Source organism: Vulpes lagopus, chromosome 9 (genome assembly GCF_018345385.1).
Source record: "Vulpes lagopus strain Blue_001 chromosome 9, ASM1834538v1, whole genome shotgun sequence".
NCBI classification, from domain to species: domain Eukaryota; kingdom Metazoa; phylum Chordata; class Mammalia; order Carnivora; family Canidae; genus Vulpes; species Vulpes lagopus.
In genome coordinates, this window is record NC_054832.1 from 16,935,185 (window position 1) to 16,955,527 (window position 20,343).

General features: G+C 51.7%; 1 protein-coding gene across 1 annotated transcript in view; it reads right to left on the minus strand.

The window, feature by feature from the left end:
- The window catches only part of ZHX2 (zinc fingers and homeoboxes 2), a 162,893-nt gene that overhangs the window by 90,380 nt on the left and 52,170 nt on the right, over nt 1-20,343 (minus strand). Inside the window, exon 2 of the mRNA XM_041769418.1 lies at nt 303-373. The gene's annotated coding sequence lies outside the window, so the exon portion shown is untranslated. The remainder of the gene's footprint in view (nt 1-302; nt 374-20,343) is intronic.

Below are 20,343 nucleotides of genomic sequence, written 5' to 3' on the forward strand. Positions count from 1 at the left end.
GGTTGGTGCATCTGAGCTACGGTCAGGCCATCTGTGTGGAGAAAGGAGGCCCAGGCGCCTAGAGACTCGGTTTGCTCCCAGGGAGGGACTGGCAGGGGTCCAGTGGGTTCCAAGGGACTCACACCTGGATTCTTTGCACCGTGCCGTTTCCAGGTGCATCTGGAGGGAAACAGATTCCGAGCCGTGCAAGCCAGCTGCCTCCCTGGACAGACTCCAGGTCCGGCCTCCCCGCGCCCCCTACTCATCCCCTTTCCCTTGAAATCAGTGGAGGCCCGGCCTCCGCGCAGCACGCCGTCACTCACCAGACCCGGACTGCTTACATCCTGGGAATCTTGGTACTCTTTGCCTCCAAGAGCAGTCAGCGTGTGGAGACCTACAAGGAAGAGAAACTCCGTATTAAAAGCAGGGCAGAGCAAGTGGGTGTCCGACTGTCCTTCCGGGCAGGCCGGAGGCACAAGGGGAGATAGGGATGGAGAGGCCGGATGGGAAAGGATAGGAAATGAAATGGGAAGGTCTAGGGAGGTCGAAGCTGCTCATTAAACGGACCTCAAAGCCCCTGGGCCTTGTGGTAAGATGGGTGGGGGGAGGGGAAAGACCCTCACCCCGGGGGAGCCAGGCTCGCTGAGAAGCAGGCCTTCCAGGGGAGGGAAGCCAAGAGCAGGATCAGATGGGGCGGGGTGGGGAGCTGTCTCCTGCACCTCACTCCGGCTCTCCTTGGGTCTTCGCAGTCCGCTCCGAGCAGCAGCCGGCCGGGCGTCCTTCCATTTTGACGAAGGTGAGGGGGGAAAAGCCCTGTGCGCAGGCCTCGAGTCCAAAAAGATACCGCAGTCCTTAAAACAAAAGCCCCAAATGCGTATTTATATCCTGGGAGACTCCTGCCAAGCGAACCCTGTGTGTGCTTTGAAAATTCCTCAGGAGAGCTGTAGCCGGAGGAATAAGGCGTGTGCCGGGCTCAGAGGCTGCGTTCCCAGCATGGCAAGTTGAGGCCTGAGCTCTAGAGGTTTCTGCAGCGGCGGAGGCCCACCTGCAGCGCACGTGTGCGCGTGGAGCAGCGTGCTGATGAGCCGCGGAGGCCGGGCTCCTCGCTCCCCACACCCAGCCTCCTCTACAGCAGAACTTGTTTTCTCTTGTTTCCCTAAGAATCCCGAGGTGAGCAGAGGGTTCTCTCCTCCTCTCTGCCTGTTTGCAAAGGAGAACCTTTTGACTGGAGCGGGGCGGGGAGCAAGCATCTTCCCGGCAATGGTCTCTGCTGACTTTGCTACCACGCACGGGGCACCGTGTCCACTTGCTCTGTTCGCTTGTTCTTCAAAGGGAAGCTCGCATCACCCGGGAGCTCCTTGGGGGAGCAGCGACTCGGGCCCCAGCCAGGCCTCCGGAGCCAGAACCTGCTTCCTAGCAAGCTTCTCGGGTGACTCCTGGGCTCACTTCAGGTCTGCAAAATTCCCCTTCGTAACCTTGGAAGAAACAGCAATACTCATCCATAACCATGAGAGGGAGGAAGGAAGGAGGAAGTCGTCAGAGCCCATCCTCCAGGTGAGGAAAACAGGCTCAAGAAGCCATGACGTGGCTATTGAGCTCTTACTCCTAGCAGGTGGTAGGGCTGGGCCACGCCAGTGTGCCTTTCCACTGCCCCATCTTGGGGGAGCAGAAAGAAGGGGTGAAGGGGTCAGCAGGCCCCAGGGTGGTGGGAGGGATGAGGGAAGGGCAAAGGGCAGGGCTGCATGTGGATGACCTCAGGCCCCAGAGCAGGAGGGTCCTGGAGAGCACTCGGGGAGGGAGGCGTTGCACACAGCAGGCTGGTTCCCCCCTCGGCACTTTTGTGAGGGCCCTCGATAATCTTCCAGTTAGAGGTTCTGGGCCTCCTTCCTGCAGGAGAATTCAAGCTTCTGCATTAATCCCAGTGATTAATTTATGCTGATCCCAGGGAATTTGGCTCTCTGGCCCCCATACTTAGAACAAAGCATCTAGCAGGAGAGGTACCCAGGGGACCATCTAACCTTGGTGTCCAGGCACTGATGAGCAGAAGGACAATTGCCCTTGAGAGTTTAGAAAGAGCTTTTCATCCATTAGCCGATCGCTCCTTAAAAGAACTTGGGGAGTCACCAGTGCTATTTTGCGGTTGAGGAAAATGAGGCACAGAGAGGTTAAGTGATTTTCCTGAGGTCATCCAGCTTCTGGGCAGGTTGGGGTTGAGGTCCTCTGACCACTCAGCTGCTCCCGATGGAGAGAGAGATCGCGTCACAGGTTTATGATGCTGTCACTTTGTTTTGCCCAGCTCCATATGGCTTTGCTCGACACTCTGCTCACAGAATGCATTCAGCTGAATAGACTCATGGGCCAAGAGGGAAATGGCCCACCACCCACACAGGGTGTGTGACAGTTACCTTTCTCCATGGCAACTGGCCAGCTGGCATGCTGGGTGCATCAGTTACTCACATATTACTCTCTGTATTGCTTCTCTTTCTGCACGGCTTCCATGAGGCAGATTAGCTCCCATAAGGTATACAGGTGAATGATGTCAATAAAATCTGGAGGTCGCAGCGGCTCGTAGGGAAATGTCCCCAGCACATGAACGTTTTGCTCCACGTGATGGCAACTAGATGCAAAGCACCCAGACACAGCCAAGTGCAGCAAGGCTGTCCAGGCGCCCACATGTGCCACACTCCTCCTCCTGGCTCACTGCGGCCACGTGGTGCTGTGCCGTAGAAACGCCTGTTGCTCGGCTCTCGCGGAGCTTTGTGCAAAGGCCCTGGGCTAGACCATCCATCTCTGCTACACCGTGGCAAAGGCTGCAGCTGTCCCTCCACCTGGGACTTCTGAGAACGGCATCTGTCCCCTTCGGCCTTTCCAGCCTCAACCGCACCCAGCCCTGCTCATCAAGTCCCCCTACAATACAGCCCCAGAGTGACCCGGACCCTAGGTTACTGGTGGTTTTTTTTTTTTTTAACTCAAAATTTAGCATGCCCTTTCAACTGGGCTTGTATCACCACCAGGGTGGTGCTTTATTACAGCGTTGCGTGGGTTGGGAGTGCAACCCTGTGGTCCCCTGGTGGTCCCCCAACGTGTGGTGATTTTTTAATTTTTGAGAATGCAAGGTTTTACAGGAATGTATAGGTCACTTTATATATTTATTTTTATTTTATTTATTTATTCATGAGACACAGAGAGAGGGAGAAGCAGGCTCCCTGCAGGGAGCCCGATGAGGGACTGGATCCCAGGACCCCAGGATCATGCCCTGAGCCAAAAGCAGACGCTCAAGCACTGAGCCACCCAAGTGTCCCACACCCAGGTCATTTTATAGCAGAAGTGCCTTCATAATGTAAGTTGTATTATAGGTACTAATATCTATAGTCATTAAATATTGAATGGTAATACTAAATACTGAAGATAGTGACCATTTGATTAGCAGTCATTTACCGAGTACCTGTATATACCTGACTCTGTGCTAAGCACCAGAAAGATATAAATAAATAAGACCCAGTCCTTACTTTAGGAAACTCACAGTATAAAAAAGGAGGAAGATAAATACTAGTCTGAGGTTGAGAAAGGACAATGTGTGCAGAGGTGTTAGGGGGGCGGGGGGTGCTGTTGCAGCTAATGGATGCCTCATTTTGTCTCAGGAGAGAGAGACCATATTCCCTACCCCAGGGCTTCCAGGGCCTTGCAAGGACTGGCCCTTGTTCATCTCGTCCTGCCTCACCTTGCCCCTCTGTGTTCTGGGCTTGCTGACCGCTCAGCTTCTGGAATCCCCCATGCTCTGGGCAACCACCCAGCTATCCTTGGTCCCTTCCCCTAATTAACCCCAACTTACTCTATAAGACTGAGGAAGGCAACACACATAAAGTGCTTAGACTCCTGTCAGCAGGTATGTTAGCTACTATCACTATTATCCTTCAGCCGGTGGGGTACTTCTTGAGCAGAAAGAAGTAGAGCAACTAGCATGGGTTGTACAGTGAATCCTTCTCAGAGCTGGGGGGAGTCTCAGTGAATCTATCTTGTTTTCCCTATTTATCCTGGGACCCAGAGCCGTGCCATCCCCCATACGACACCTGACCCTAACTGGCATGGGGGAGAGTACTGCTCTTAGGGACAGGACGCCTAAGCCTGAGTCTCACACACCTATTCTGTGCCTTGGCACCCATCAGTCCTCTCCATGGGACCTTGGCTGCTGGACCAGCCAAGTGGGGCTCTAACAGGCTGTCCTCCTTGGGCTGCATAGGGGATCAGACGCCCTGGGGCCCCACGTTGGTCCTGCATGGGGCAAATGGCACTTCTCCTTGTGAGCATTATAAATGAATTAGAGGACTTTCAATGTCCTTCAAGCTCTAAATGTGCACATATTTCCAGTCCTCCTGGCTCAGGACTCCTTTTGCCAGAATGTGCGGGTCATATGGAGCAAAATCCCAAGAGGGAAAAATCTGCCCGTAGGATTTTCCCTACAGCTCCCCCCTCTTGCCTTTGTGCTGTACTTTAAGCCTATTGGATTGCTAGACACCTGAAAGGGGAAACAGGGAGAAGCTTTGAACAGTTTGTAGGAGAAACCCACCCGCCCCACAGTCACTCCCACTAACATAATTTATTCCATTCCATTTCTTCATTTAGCAAACATTTAGCAGATGAGTAAGAAACTCCAGGTCTGGTAAACAGGTCATCATGTCCTGCGGCCATAGCCTCATACTGAGGAGAGGGTGAGGAACCCATGGAAGACAGGGGAGAGGGTGATGGGCTCTGGCTGGGGCCAGTCCTGGCTGCCTGTCTTTGCTCCAGAAAATGTTTCACCCTGGTCACCAACAACAGCCTTTAATTCAAAAGAGCATCACCAGCGAGTGACCAACAGCAACAGCCACTGCTTGCTGAGCTGAGTCCTCCACATGTCTCCTCCCTCTCCCACGGCAGATCTGAAGAGCATAGGCCATGCACCCATTTTACAGATGGAAGCCTGAACCATCATCGAGCCATCAAATACATCGCCCCAAGTCACAAGAGTCGAATGAACGTCCAGCACTGGGGTTTGAACTCTGGCCGGACTGGATATAGTCTTCCCATCTCTTCCCCCGACACTGCCTCTTAAACTTTGGCTCCCTGGCTGGAATTGCTGACAAACTGAACCATCTCTCCCCTAACCCCAACCTACTCTTGTACTAAGACCCCTCGCCAAGAGTACAGAGGATGCTGAGTTCATAACCTCCCCAAGGTGTGTGGGTGCAACTGGACCTCTTGAACGAGAACACAGAACTCTATTCTAGAACTGATCTGTATTTGATTCCAAATATTTCCTCTTCAAAATCGTTAAGCACAGGACGCTTCAGGAAGCTGTGCCCAGCCCAGGGCAGGGCAGGGTCTGTTTTGCTCACTAGTGTCTGGGGAGACTTAGGCCAGCCCTTGCAGCTGGGTTGGAGATGGAGACTTCAGTGATATTATTGTGCCAACGGAAGCACGTGGCAATGGTGGCAAGATCACCAGGAGAGGCACGCAGGGATACAGCAGATGGGGGCAGATCTGAAAGGCAAAGAGGAATGGAAGATGAAAAAGCTGGAGAAAAGTGTGTGTGTGTGTGTGGGGGGGCTGCTGGATACAGACACTGAAGGCTGGCTGGAGTGGCTGTCGCCAAGCAGGCCAGAGAAAGAGCAAGGGTCAGAACTTTCAGGGACTTGCAGGTGTTTCGAGAAGTCGGGTCCTTCTACCTGTGAGTGATGGTACCTCATCAAAGAGCTGGAGTCCCCGTGTCTGCAGGACCTGGCACATGGCGGCTCTCAAAAGTAGTTGTTGAATGGACAGTGGAACCCTGCTTCAGCCCAGGGCCCCCCCTCACATCCTCCAGCAATCTGAGAGGCATTGCCTGGGACCCTGCCATCTTTACAAAGGACAACCACAGGGCAATCTGATTTGTGTAGGGAAAAATCGTCCCCGGGCACCTGGCCTGAGCCTCCTCCTGCCAGACCTCGGGGAACCCTGGCTCCGGTGGCTGCTGGCAGATGTTTGGGGATGAATACACCTTTGATTACTGCTCATGTTTCAGAGGGAAAAACACAGCTCCCTGGAGATTGGGATTCTATGAAAATGAGCCCTTGCAAAAGAGAGGAAAGTGAGCTGGAAACACAAGCCCTCTGGGCGGGTGGTGGTTTCTTTATTTAAAATAAACAACAACAGCAAAGAGGATCAGCCTGGATGAGAAGCAGGTTCTCGATAATCCCCAAATGGGCAGGACTTAAAAGCAAGTGGCAGAAGGTGGTTGAAGAGACTGGTCTGCAGGAAGGCTGTACCTGGTTACGATCCCAGACATGGTCTCCCAGAACCGGTATGTCCACCTCCCACCCTGCGGGGAAACAGCTCCTGTGGACATTAGTTTAATCCTAACAGGGAGACTGACAGACCCAGTTTAGAATATCCTTCCTAACATTTATGAGTTTTGTATCCATAGGCAAAATATTATATGTTCTCCGAGCCTTGGTTTTGTCACCCATAAAATGGATACGATGGGGATTGGATGGTATTATGAATGTAGGGTGCTGGGGTTTGAACCCATGTGTCTGAATACAGTTCTTCCATTTTCTCCCATACTGCTTCTTGAACCTAAGACAGGTTCCTTCCCCTCCTGTCACGATTATCTGGCAAATAATAGGTGCTTAATAAATGCTGGTTCTGCGGCCCTTTCTTTCCCCCACCACGTTTAGCACAAATCTGAGTATACAGGAGGTGCTTAATAAAGCCATGCAAATCAGACCCTCCTCTGTGCAGCACGGTGGCTGAGAATGTACCAGGAAAAGGCAGCTAGCTGTGTTTTTTTCTTCACTGCATCCTGTTTTGAGCCCTTTATTAAATTCTTAAGTATTACTTGCCTTCAGGGTCAAAATAAAATTTCCACAGATTTCCACTTTGCACTCATAAATGATTCTCGCTAAACTCTTTTTCTTTAAAAAATTTTTTTTAATGTGTGTGTGAGAGAGCATAAATGTACTGACTCATAGCTGGAAAAACTCTCCCTAACACATTCCAAATTTGTCGAGTCACATGAATTGAATAAAAGCGCTTAACGTAGCTGCTAGTCCCAGGCTGGCGAACGAGCGGTTCCACTGCTCCGGGGCCCCTATCCCGCCCTCCCTGCCCCTGCTCAGGGGACCTGAGGGGGGTGGGGTTGGTTCTACAATGGGCACCGAATACTTGATGCAGGTTCAATGAATACAAGGATTAAAACGGATTTAGCACCTACCTAAAGCCAAACTCAAATTCTGCAAGGCAGTGTAACATATATTCTAAGACATCAAATAAAAATGTGCATATAGGATCACCGAAACTTAACAACTTCATTTACTGACTCAGGTCTATGCTGGGCACTGTATCAAGCACTTTCCATGCGTGACTCGTTTAATCTTCCCGGCCACCCTGGTTGGTGGGGTGATTACAATTAGCCTCCTTTTGCAAGAGAGGAAACTGAGGTAGAAAGTGTTAGTAACTTGCCCAAGGTCTCACAGTGTGCAGATGGCGGAGCTAAGATTCAACCCAATGTAGCTCTAGAACAGATGCTCTTACACGCCCAGCCATTCATTCTGAGAGGAAAGAACCCTTCTGCAATGAAGAAAGAAAACTCCATTTATTCCACAATTATCTACCCAACACTTAGAATACAAACACTGCACCAGATGTCGAAGGGAGGCTGGTGGTAGGCAATTTGGTTACTGATTTCAGCGAGTCTGGAATTGCATAGAGGAGCTATGACGGATGCACAAATAATTGCACAAAAGTAAGTGAAAATGCCACCAGCAGGATTATAGAGTGGCATGGATGGGGAAGGCTTGGTAAGGTGATAACTCTGGTTGGAGTGATTCGGAAGGGCTTCCTGGGGGAGGTGTTCTTTAGCTGGATTGAAGGGCATATAGGATTCTGACAGGAGGTGGCCAGACGAGGTCCTGCCTGCTTGATACCAGTGAGTGCACACAGGTGGCCAATGGCCCTGGGAGTTCCCACCCCGGTTCTGATTTGGGACCTACCCCCCCCCCACCGGGGGGAACATCTTTCTTGGGGTGCCTGAACCTCTGTCTGGCAGCTGGAAGCACAGGCAGAAAGAACAGGGAAAGAAATCCAGGAGGAAAAGAGTGGGGAGGGAAGGCAGGACACTGGAGAAAGGGTGTAGGGGTGCAGATCTGGCCCTGGCTGGAGCTCCAGGCCCACTCAGTGGGGTTGGCTCTGGGCAAGCCACTCGCTCTTGGGCTTCAACTTCCTTTATCTATAGGGAGGAAAATGAAGGAAGTGCCCGAATATTCTAGCTGGGCGGAACCTTGGAGAGCTCCCAATTTATCCCATTACTTTGTAGACAAGAAAACTGAGGGCCAGAGAAGCTGTGTTTGTGGAAGTCCTTGGATTTGAATCCAAGCTGGTGGGATGAGGACTCAGCCCCTCCCCTCGGCCCCGCCATATAACTGCTCTTCCCACACCCACACAAGGGGCATGTGGGCCTCCACTAGGAGGCCAGGCAATGCCAGGCACGCTGTGGGAGGGGAGACAGAGACCCCATATGGGCCTCAGCTAGTCCACTGGCCTCAGGCTCTGACTCCCCGGGGGAGCCCTTCGAGGCCCAGCTCCAGGCCGCCAGCCTGGGCCCAGCCCCCTGCACATCCTCCTCTCTCAGCTGTGGCTGGCACCTCTCCTCGGCTAGCCCCTCCCCCGACACTCAGGAAGTTTCCAGGAAACCATGACCAGTTCTCTGCGGCCATGGTTTTCTCTGACAAGATGTGCATCTGGTTGTGACTCACAAAGCTGGATTTCCGCCCAGGGCCTTACATCTTGAGTGGAGAGCTCGTTCCCTCGAACTGACAACCTGCCCAGCCGGCTGTGACAATGGAGGCCGCCGCTGCCCTTGTCAGCCCACGCTGAGGTCATCCAAATGGCGCCGTGGGCATTCCTCTCAGACCAGGCCCCGGCCCGGGCGGTCTTCAAGGGTGCCTCAGATACTGGGCTCCTTGACCAAACTCCCCCTCCTCTGGAATGCGGGCCTGCCTCCCCACACCTCCGCCTCCTCCCTCGTCCCTGCGCCAGCAGGGCCTCCTGACCACTCCAGCCTTCGCAGAGCTGCCCTCCTCTGAAGGCCTGGTTCAGTGTGGCTCGGCAGCCTGGAGGGCAGGGCAGGGGTCCTGTGTCCCCACAGGGAGGTGGGCCTGAGGGTGCGGCCGCGTGCAAGAGCGAGCATGCCAATCACGACGGGGATTAACAGTTGGTGCAGGTGCCAAGTGGCCCACATTCAAGCCTTTGCACTTGCTGCCTCCCCACCTCGTCACCCCCCGCCCCCCACCGACCAGAACATTCCAACCCGAGTCTCTGTGGCCCTCAGCTTCTTGACAAAGTTGCCTCCCCAGGGAGGGCTTTCTTCCCCTGCTGCTCTTATTTTGCTGCCTGTTTCATTCCCTTACGGCCCAAGCCCCCACTGACCTGTTACCTGATCACAGGTTCACTCATTTATTATCTGGCTTTTCCAGAAAGCGTGAGAGCAAGGAGGGATCTGCTCATCTTGGATTCCCAGCACCCAGCAGAATGCCCGGAACACAGTAGGTGCTCAGTAAATGTTCCTCGAAGGTGCTCCTGGGTGTGTCAGGCATCGTGGACGTGGATTAACCTCACGCAATCCTCAGACAAACCCTGTGTGCTTGGTGGCGTGTCGTCCGCATTTTACAGTGCGGAACCTGAGGCTCCGAGAACCTGAGCAGGCTAAGGCCATTTGGAGAGTAAGTGCCTAAGTGCCTGCCGTGTGTCCCGCATTTCCATGGTGAGGACACAGGAAAGACTTGTGGCTCGAATGATCTGGAATGCCATGTGCTAGGGACTGAATGTCTATGCCCCCTCCTCCCCCACATTCATAAGCTGAAGCCTGTACCCCCAGTGCGACTGTATCTGGAGAGGGGACCTCTAAGGGAGATGAAACGAGGTCCTAACAATGGGGCCCCGATCCCATGGAATTAGTGTTCTTGTCAGAAAAGACTCCCAGAAAGCCTGCTGTCTCTTGCCATGTGCGGGTGCTGGGGAGAGGCCACGTGAGGCCACGGCCGGAAGTGGCTGTCTGCCAGTGAGGAAGGGAGTCCTCACCAGACACAGAATTGGCTAGAACTTTGACCTTGGACTTCCAGCCTCCAGTACTGTGAGAAAATAAATGGCTGTTGCCTAAGCCACGCAGCCCGGGTCGTGGAGGAGGTTGTAGTTACAATGTAAGCATGTCATTTGTTGGGTTCTAAAGGACTCCAGAGGTGTTTTGATATACTCCTGTTTGGGTTACCAGTACTTTCTGATCAAACACCACACAAGGATTACACATTTCTCACCAAGACTGAGAAACGAGAAGACTAATATGCCATTTATGGAACAGACCACATTGCCAGGTCTAGGAAGGTACGTTCTTCCTCCCTGTGCCTGCCTCCCCCCCCCCGCCCCGCCCTCATCTAAGTAAGCACTGACGATGCACAGAAGCACAAGAGTCCTGAGGGGCTCCGGAGTCTCCTGCTGCTGGCTCGTGGTTCAAAGAGCCACAGAGTTGTCTTGTCGGGCTGGCATGGTGTTTTAAAAAAACAATGAGGAGTCAGAATGCCCTGTGGTGGGGCACGCATGCTCCACTCCTTCCATAAAGCCCTACCGTTCCCTGCTGTCCTGTGTCCCTCGGATTCCCAGGCTGCGTTAGGTGCTGGTGACACTCTGTGAGCTGTGCTGGAATGGAGAGAGGAACAGGGTGCCCTGGGACAGAGTGATGCCTGGGTGGGGAGAAGGGCATGGAAGACGGTGGGTCTGCATGGAAGAGGCTGCATGAAGAAGTGGCTTTGGCCTGATCTCTGAAGGACGGGTGGGATATCACCAATCACAAGTGGGAGGGAGTGTGAATTCCAGGGAGGGGAGAGAGGGGTGAGGTCCAGAGGAAGGGCAGGGCCTGAGCAGGGAGCAGCAGGTGGTGGAGAGTGGCTGCCAGTGAAGTCAGTAGAGCTAGTGTGTGGGCCGGAGGGGCAGAGGCAGGGGTGCAGAGGGGCCCTACATGCCACACCAAGGAGACTGGACGTCCTGTTCAGGAGTGATGACCAGGAGTCCTCCAAGGCTTCAGCCAGGGAGGGGGACATCAGACAACCTGTGTTAACCACATAGATGCCGGGTTTACCACTTTCTAACTGTGGGACTGTATGCAGGTGTCAGCTCGGGGCTGTGTGGCCTCAGGCATCTCATCTGTAAAATGGGCATCATAATGCTATATATCTCAAAGGGGTACTGTGGGGAGTAGAGGCAAACAAATGTGAAAGCCCCTAGTTCCTGACACACTGAAGCCACTCAATAAAAGATAGCTATCTTTGTGATGGGTATTTATTACCAATCTAGTGGTGGCAACAGTGTAGGAGGCAGCTGGGAGCAATCAAAGGTGTTTGCTAAGATGATTACAGTAAAGTAGGAAAAACCCTGAGGAAGGACCCAGGAAACACTCGTAGGAGGCAGGAGGAGGGAAATGTGACCTTGAGATCAGCCTTCTCAACCTGTTTCCTCATCTGTAAAATGGGACTCTCCCTGCCTGTCCACACAGGGTTTATGTGTGAATAAAATGAGAAAAAGAGATGTGAGGCTGCTTTGAAGTGAACACCAGGCAACCGTGAGGGTTTCATTTTCCTTTTCCCATACAGAGGGGAAAGACGTCCAAGGGGGGGGATACACACTTGTGGGTTCCTACTTCTGCAAACCGTCAAGGCAAGAAAAGTAGCAGATCCCAGGACCACAAGATGAGAGCAAGGACATGATGGGCAGGAGCCCACATCTTGGACCTTTCCTTGGGATCTCCTCAGTTCCGCCCCGCTTGCATTCACACCGGTGACTCAAAACTGCTACCAGATTTTCAGCCTCAAAAGCATGGATATTTCAAGCTGGAAATAGTTAGGATCGAGTGCATTCCCCACAACTTACAGCTGAAGCTGAGTCATGAAAGAGAGCTGGGACAGACAACCTGTGTTCCCATCCAGGCTCTGCCTTTGATTGGCTGTGTGACCTTGGCCAAGTCATTTAACATCTCTGTGTCTGGGATTAACTGTGGTTATTAAGAGTGCTTACTCCCAAGAGTGGTTGGGAAATTAAATGAGTCAATAAGTATAAAGCTTGGAATGTGCCTAGCACCTGGGAGGAGAGCCACTATTATTATTATTATTATTATTATTAAGGCCATGGGGTATTTGAGCAGCAGAGTTGGAAACACGCTCTTTGCACGGCCACACACCAAAATATTTGATTCTAATCAATACTCCATGTTTGCTGAAGGCAGAAAAATGGACTAACCTGTTTTGGAATAAAGGGCACATTCATGTGTGTCCCATTTCTGGAACATTCCAGGCCACCAAAATCTGGCAGTAGCATAATAGAACAGTGATGCTTTGTAGACACCCTTCTTATGACCTGACATTGTGTCATCCAGGGAGGCAGCAAAAATGGAAATCAAAATTTAAAAAAATCAAACAAGAAGGCGACCCAAGGCAATGCAGAGCAATCCTCTAGGGCTCCTCTAGGGCTCAGCCACTGTCATTCTGGTACTTCTACGTAGCACATTTCCACTCCCAAAGGTCTTTCACCTAGTCTTTTATTTTGGCCTCATGACAGACGGTGATTCAGAAAGTGGGTTCTAGAGTGAGACTAGTTAGCTCAGATCCTGCTACCACTCACCAGTCGGGCTGCCAGGGGACACATATTTACTCTCTCTGCACCTCCGACAAGTAAGGATAGAACCACAATGCTGTCACTCGTTGTTGGGAGATATGAGGTCATGCAGGAAAAGGCAGGGTCCAGCCTGTAATAATCCCCTCACCCAGGAAACGTTTATCCCTCGGCTAACATGGGCCGGGGCTGGGGATTCCAGGGACCACATTCCCTCCTTTCATGCAGTTGAGAGTAAAGGGGAAAAGTGGGCAGTTCAACAAGCAAATAAGCGTAAAATGTCAAGCATGTTGTGTGCTTTATAGAAAACGCAGGGTAAGGGAAGGGGATGTATGGTGGTGCTAGTTTAGCTCTGACCCCTATAAGGTCTTCCCTTCAAGGGAGTGCTTATAAGCAGAACCTGAATGAAACCAGGGAGAGAACCACAGACAGCTGAGAAAGAGTGTTCTAGGCTGAGCAAGCAGCAAGTGCAGACACGAGTGCCTGTGTGTTGTGTTTCAGGCTAAGCCAGAAAGCCAGGTGGCAGAGGGCAGGTGATGGTGCAGGGCCTTGTGGGTTGTCACAAGGGCTTTTACTCTGAGTGAGACGGGGGACCCTGGGGACCGGTGATTGATGGAATCTGATCTATAGTTTTAAAAAGTAGCTGTGGGGAGGGTAGACAGCCATGGGGTGTGTGCAGGAAGGGCAGGGGGCAAGAGGTGAGGTCAGCCAGCAGTCCTGCAGTGGTCCACTCCAGAGGTGACGGGGGCGAGAGTGGGGCAATGATGGGGGAGGTGCAGGAAGCAGCACCACCCAAGTGGCTGCGAGCAGGTGCCATTCCCATGACCGAAATGAGGCGGGTGCCCCTTGGAGGGCAACATGGAGGTGCAACATGGTGCTCCCTGAAGGCAATGGGGGCTCTGTGAGGATTATGACAGGAGCAGACTGTGAATGTCTGCTGTGCACTGGGCACTGGTTGAGGGACTTTAATCATTCACAGTGGATGCAATTGTGCTCCTCCAAACAACATATCCATGTCCTTGTGTCCAGAATCTGTGAACATGGCCTGATTTGGAAAGAGTCTTTGCAGGTATAATTAAGATCTCAAGGTGAGATTATCCTGGATTATCCCCAGATGAGCCTAATCTACTGACCGGTGTCTTCATAAGACACCCAGAAGAGAGATACATAGACAGAAGAGAAGGTGATGTGAAGACAGAGGCAGAGCTTGGAGTGACACAGCCACAAGGAATGCCAACGGCCTCTAGAAGCTGGAAGAAGCAAGGAAAAATTTCTCCTAGAGCCTCCAGAGGGAGCATGGCCTGCTGACACCTGATTCATGAGCTCCAGAACTGCCAGAGATGAAATTTCTGTCGTGTTAAACCACCAGATTTGTGGTCATTTGTTACAACCACAGGAAACTAATACAACAAGGAAAACCAGGCACAGAGAGGTGAAGTAATTTGCCCAAAGTCACACAGCAAGTGAGCTGCAGACCTGGAAATGTCTGGCTCCAGAGGTAGGTCCTGTTAACCCTGTGTCTGCAGTGACCAAGTGGAGAGCAGAGCCACAAGGACGTGCCACGGGCTGGAGCTGGGGAATGACAGCCCCAGGCTCCCTGGGGCCTCAACAGGGAGGTCAGATGTCTTTCCCGCTCTCGATCCCCACCTCTCCACTTGGAAAACCCCAGAAAGGCCTCTGTCCAGCCACTGCACGGCTCCTTGGCAGCCACCGTAGGGACCCGGGGCTTTGCTGGGAATTCTGTGCAATCTGGTGATTTCAGTTTACAGCTGCCGGGTCCCCACGCAAGTGGCCACGAGAACACCCTGGTGGGGCAGCGGCCTCCGTAAACAGATTTCAGCGGTGCCTCTGGATTCATAACAGTCACTCGGGACCTGTGGCTGGTCTGGGTTTCTAAACCGCCTCCTCTTTCCGTGATACGCACACTGAAAATCTCCTGGCTCCAACCCCACCCCGGCCGGGAGGACAGGATGGAGAGAGGAGGGGGCTGGGGCAGGGTGCCCGGGCAGCTCCGGAGCCCCCGTGGGGCCTGCATTAACAGAGATTGTCCATTTCCTCTCCCTCCAGTGCCCAGGAAAATATTTTACTGGACAAAAACCAAAATATTGGGAATCCAGGGAAAACATCCTCCCTGACCTCCACTGCATACCCCCCGACCCCCCTCCCCGCCTTGTCAAATTTTCATCATTTTAACAGAGATGGACAGTGGGGCCTGCGAACGGGGCACACGTCCCTTCCCACACAAAACCATGTCATTAGAACACTTAATGAGGAGAGGTCAGTTAATTTGGGGGGTGGGGTGGGAATCGGGGCAGGGGGAGGTGCTCTCTTTATGAAGAATAAAATAATTAAATTCAGGTCAGTGGAGGGAGTCACTGGGCTGAAACAAATTCGGGGGCCCATGAGGGACAGCAGGAGTTAGAGGGATGAGGGTTGTGTCTGCTTCCAAGCAGGACTGTCTTTTTGGGGGTGACCGGTTCTGCAGCACTTGTCCCCGCGCCCCACCCCCTGGCAGACATGTACACAAATACAACGATACACACTTTGGCTAGAAGATCATGAGCTTTTACCCAAAGGCTCGCTCACTTGTTAGTTCCTCTTGGCGAATGAATTTTAACCACACTCACAGAACTGACTGAGCCCAAAGTGGACCTTTGTTTCAAGGCTCCCCATGGCAGACCTTTTACTTTTAGCTCAGTGATGTGACCCTTGCTTAAGACATGTTTGGAAGCCCCTTTCTGGAGTGGTCTTCACTGTGGGGTCATCAGGCGAAAGGTAAACCGGGCACATTATTGTGTGACTGGCACTTACTCTCAACACCTGTTCCTTCTGCAACTGTATTTCTCAGGAAAGTCACATTCCTGGTTCCACAGGCAGGACAGGTGGAAACCACCTTCAAAGGACGTTGATTTGCCAATATCAAGGCTAAGGAGGCAGTGGGGGTGTGGTGTTGGGGGCTGGGACGTTCTGAGCCACGCACCACCTTTGGAATAAGAGGGGAGCTCTCCAAGGGGATGACTTGGATAAGCACACCACTCACTTGCAAAGGTGGGTTCTAGGGGCGCTTACTGTGATTATTTTTTAGAAGTCAGTGATATAATGTCATGGCACGTGCTCTGGACTTGGCACTGGACCAGGAACACAGGGCAAGGAGGGTCAAAAGGTATAAGATGAGGCCTTTGTCTCTAGGAGCCAAGACTTAGAAGGGAGGAGTCACCTGTGGCCAATGAGGTCATGTGCCTTCCCATGGTGCTCAGGATGGCTCCCCTGCAGAAGCCCATTGGCGAAGAGCGTTGGGAGGGTGGGCGTCAGGGAAGGAGGTGGTGGAGGCGGGCTTGCCCTCAGCTTTGGAGAATGGGGAGGAGTGAAAGATGCCAGGCAGACTGGGGGCACCTGGGGCAGGGGGCAGTGGGGAGAGGACAGGCTCCAAGCTGTCCTGGATGGGGCGCTGCCCCACCTCAAGTAGAAGGCCAACTTGCAAGGGACAGGTGTGGCAATTGCTGGCTGATGGGAAAGAATTTCAGGGGGACTGAGTCCTGTCATCAGCCTTCCCATCCCACTGAACATCACTTTGGAACACAGATTCCTTTTGAGAGTGGCATCCAGGAACGTCACGGAGCGTACACCCCAGGAACACACTCTGCTACCGAGTGTGTCCATCACAGCCACATGGTGCCTCAGTCTCTCCAGCCAAAAACTAATCATAAAAACAACAACAGCTAACAGTCATGCACCAGGCCCTGTTCAGGTGCCTTAACTCTTTCAATGTAATACTACTATTATGATAATTTTACATGCTCTTGGGTACCACCTTCCTTGGCCTCTCAAATAGAGCTGAACACACCACATATCTTTCCTCAGGATTTTCTCGAGGCTAAAATAAAATAACGAGGTCTTCTAATTAAATGGAAGTCTGCAAAAGCTTGTTAGTATTGTTGATGTCATTATAATTTTACTAGGCTTCCTCTATTCAGAAGCCACCACAGGGTAAAGGTTATTTAAGGCCTGAGTACAACATAAAAAAAAAAAAAAAAAAAAAAAAGAATCACTTTCAAATGTTAGCTGAGGAAAGATCCCATGGAGATTGGCAAAAGAAAAAGTTAGCGAAAGCCTGAAACGTTAGAAGGTAGGACATTGGGGTTTTTTGTTTGTTTCTTGTATTAGGCCCAATGTTCTGAGAAGGCGTCATGAATGGCTCCCTGGTTCCCTGGTGGCAGAAGGAACACAGCGCCTTGCCAGGGGCAGCATTCTTTACAGACAGGCTGCTGGGGATGGGCCTCAGCTCACCCTGCTCATTGAAAGCATTTATTCAACACCCAGGAGCAAGTGAATCCGGACCAGCTCTTTGCCATCAGAGGGCCAAGTGTTTGGGGAAATATATCCTCCTTCCCAAAATAAATGCAAATGGATCTCCTGATACCCCTCCCCCCAGCTCCGAAACCCGTGCCTCTGTGGGTGTCCAACCATCAACCACTGGCCAACCCAACATGGAGTTGGGCATCATCTTTGGTTCCCCCTTTCCACCAGCATTCACATCTAGTCCACCGTGAGTCTAGCTGGTGACCTGCACATTTCCAACCCATCCACTTCTTGTTCCCCCTGCAAGCACCACATCTCTTCCCTGAACTTCCATAGCCACCTTTGAGCGACTTCCCTATTTCCACTTTGGTTGTTTCTCCCCGCACCCCCAAGCCCGGAGAGGTCTTCTAAAAGTGTACAGACTGCAACAGTCTGCTGCTTCCACCTTTGAAGGCTTTCCTCTGAACTCAGGACAATCCACATTCTCTTACTAAGTCCCACAAGGCTTGGTGGGATGTGGCTGCTGTCTGCCTTCCTTCTCCTATGGTGACTCTCCTCCTGAGACCCCATTTCCTCGCCCGCGGAATGCGTGACACGACATCTACCTTCCAGACCTACCATCTAGGCCAGTTGTGAGGCCACCAGGCGTGAGGATTATAAAAAAGTGCTTTGTAAACTAGAAAGTGCAGCATAATGTAACCTTACTCCCATTTACAATTGGGCTTTTGTGTTTTTACTCATTTTCATGGTTTCCAGCTCTGTTTGTATCGGTATCTTTTCATTGTCTGGAATTTTATATCCTTTTCAGATATAAGGATATTTATGCACACGAGGTAGTATTGAAAGCTACCACGAGAGCATCTCAGTGTTCCAAAGATAACAGCTTAGCTATGGAGTGCTCAACACTCGGACAATATTTGTTCTTCCCTGGGTAGAAAATTAGAGTTTTAACTATGCAGCCAGATTGCTGGAGGCCTAGTGAGATCTCATTTTAATGATAAACCAGTCAATTCCCTTATGAGCATGATACAGCAATCACATGATCTCCAACATCCCTCCAACATTTGCCTTAGTGACAGATAATGTTTATTAAGCTGCTACTTTGTGTCCATCCCCTGTATTCACACACTTTTTCTGCTTTTCTGTTGTAAAGGTAAAGCCTCACATCAATGTTAAGGGCTCTTATTATCGTTCAGATGAGGAAGCCAAGCTCAGGAAGGTTAAGTAACTTGCCCAAGGTCACACTGCTAGTAAGAAACAGGGTTCTGGTCCTCCGGCTGGTTTTTTAGAGAGAGATGGAGTGCGCAAACAGTCGGAGGACGGGTAGAGGGAGAGAGACTTTCAAGCAGGTGCTGTACTGAGCCTGGAGCCCGATGCGGCCTCAATCACATACAACCACTAGATCATCATCACCTGAGCCGAAATCAAGAGCTTGGATGCTCAACGAGCCATCCAGGCACCCCCCTCTGGCTGTTTTAATAGCCCATGTTCTTCGTTCCACCCTCTCCATGTGTTTGGGGGCAACAGGCCGGGGAATGTGTATATTTGTGGGAGGGGAACAGGGATGATAAGGGGCTGGGGGCTTCGGCAGGTACAAGGCCGCAAGCCCACAGACGCCAAGGAGTTTGGGCAAAAGTTCTCCTTAACTTAAAGCTTCACTCCTTGGTGTCTAATTACGAAATAACTTGCCAAGTTAGATAATGGCCAGTAGATTTCCCCAGGATCAGTGAAAAGGAGTATAATTCTCTCCCGTGAAGAGCAATCATGGCCTTTTTGCTATTTAGACCAAGAAATATATGTGTGTGTGTCTGTGTGTCTGTGTGTGAGACAGAAACAGAGAGAGACACTTGCACACGCAAAGAAAACCAGAGTAGTCAGTCACAAAGCTTTGTTTCAGAAGCACACGAAGGTGCTCTGGGGAGAGGGTCCCAGAATCTTCCTTCTGCCTCTCTGCTCCCTTCACTCACCATTTGCAAAACAATCGCCCACAAGGAGACAGCAACCAGGAGCACAGCCCGCTTCTACTTCCAGGTCTGCTCTTTTGCCCTGAAAGTGCTGTACAACCTCTGGGCCTCGTTTTCTCATTACCAGAGTGAAACATCTAGATCTCTAGAATCCCTTCCAGCTCTCAGATGGGAGGCATGCTTTTAAATCTGCGACCTCTGTTCTTTCACCACCCCTCCGAAGAGCTGGGCAGGTCAGACTGGCCGCATGACGCTTGGAGAAGGTGCCATGGTTCAGCGGCAGATCTTGGACTAGAGCTGTTACTTTCAATGCCAATTCCAATGTCAGCTGACTCCACCACGCTGGCTTCAGGGGTGCATGTCTATCCTAAAACAGAAAGGATAACACTGAAGCCACCGCGTGGAGGCCTCTGGCCACCGTGAGAGATCCGTGTCTGAGAGCAGTTCCTGTTCTCCTGCCCTCCTTCCTTCCTTTTCTCCACAGAGCGGAGAGCACAGGTAGGAGAAGTAGGAGATACTGCAGGAAAGGCATGCAGAGCTTCGAGAACTTCCTGAGATCCCTGCCAGATGTAAAAATAACTGGGGGAAAAAACCCACAACCACACACACAAGCATGAACTCTGTGTGTGTGTTGGTGACTGGTGAGAATCGAGATCGAAGTCTGGAACAAGCCCTCATGGCCATTGTATTTGCTCCTTAATCACTCTTATATTTCTTCCTCAATCCAGGAATTTCCTATTAAATGATGGATGAACCTTCATGAGTTGGGGGGGGGGGGGGAAGAAACTCCTCAGCGAAGACACACTAGAGTTTAAGCCGTGACACAACCTTTTCTGTCTGTATCTGCTGAATGTTTCCAGGGATCCCAGGCCAACAGTCCTCCTCCAAGGCCCTCAGAGGCGAACAGAACGTCGGCCAGGCCAGAACCCAGGCAATACCCCACCAGGCTGGGGGTTTTCTGAGATCTGGAAGCGGACCCCCGTGTTTACCCAGGGAGCTCTGACAGCTATAGATGCAACACCCCCCGGGGGCACAAGCAGTCCCCTAGAAGTAGGCTAAGTGAAGAGGAGGGACAGCCGTGCTGTCCTGCAGGTGTGGGCCAAAGGCCACCGGCAGAACTAATGAAAGGCTCCTCCAGCCAGAAGTAACACCCCCAGCCTGTGTGGTGAACCCTCTCTGAACCTGGCTTAAAATTCCTATAATAGAAGCACTCATGGCTAGAACAGTGCAGAGAGGCCTCGTGCAGTAAGGAAAGCTGCTCCAGAAAGTCCTCATCGCACCGGTAGGATGTGCAATCCTAGATGAGCACTCAATCCAGTGGATCCTTGAATTCTGAATCTGCAAATCCTATATGATGATAAGAATCACCGACTGTAGATGTCGAGCATGGGGCCTGGCAGGTAGCGTGTGTCAGAGTGAACAGTAGCTG